Genomic DNA, 521 nt, shown 5'->3' on the forward strand with positions numbered 1-521 from the left:
TCGCTCCCTCGGAGCAGCGCTCGGGTGAAGACCGCGAGGCCAAGCCGGTGCAGAAGCCGGGGACCAGGGAGGTTAGGAGAAGGCAGCAACCGCAAAAGCCGTCCCGACTGCACCGCCACCCCCTCCTGCAATCGCCGGGGGCTGTGTGCCCCTTGGGGGGACTGCGTGCTCCTTGGGGTGACTGCACATCTCTTCTGCCCTCTTCCGAACCCCAGAAAAGTTAACCCAACTTCACGCGGACGAAAAAGTCTGAGTAAACTCCCACCTCTTTGCATCCCCAACAAGCATTGCCTAGGTCAGAGGTCATGGCAGGGGAACGGTGGTGAGTTGGGGGATGAGAGGTAGGGAGCTTACAAGAACGGAAGCCTCAAACCCCTGTCCATTTTCACCCCGCAGAGGTCACCGGGTCACTCACCTGTGGACAGGTGTCTTCCAGTACCCAACAAGGTGTAGATGAGGATGGGAAAGAAAGACGTGTAGAGGCCAAACACAGGGGGCACGGAGGTCAAGAAGGCAAAAGC

General features: G+C 59.1%; 1 protein-coding gene across 6 annotated transcripts in view; it reads right to left on the minus strand.

Moving 5' to 3' along the window:
* SLC26A10 (solute carrier family 26 member 10) overlaps positions 1 to 511 on the minus strand; it is a 5,970-nt gene extending 5,459 nt beyond the window's left edge. For 4 of the 6 annotated variants that reach the window (XR_001512788.1, XM_015559781.1, XM_015559780.1 and 1 more), the window contains exon 1: positions 416 to 509. The gene's annotated coding sequence lies outside the window, so the exon portion shown is untranslated. Of the gene's footprint in view, positions 1 to 415 lie in introns of all 6 variants that reach the window. The other 2 variants (XR_001512789.1, XM_015559782.1) reach the window with 2 other exon arrangements.
* Positions 512 to 521: the final 10 nt, after the last annotated feature.

The sequence above is a fragment of the Myotis davidii genome, unplaced genomic scaffold (assembly GCF_000327345.1).
Source record: "Myotis davidii unplaced genomic scaffold, ASM32734v1 scaffold1134, whole genome shotgun sequence".
Lineage (NCBI taxonomy): Eukaryota > Metazoa > Chordata > Mammalia > Chiroptera > Vespertilionidae > Myotis > Myotis davidii.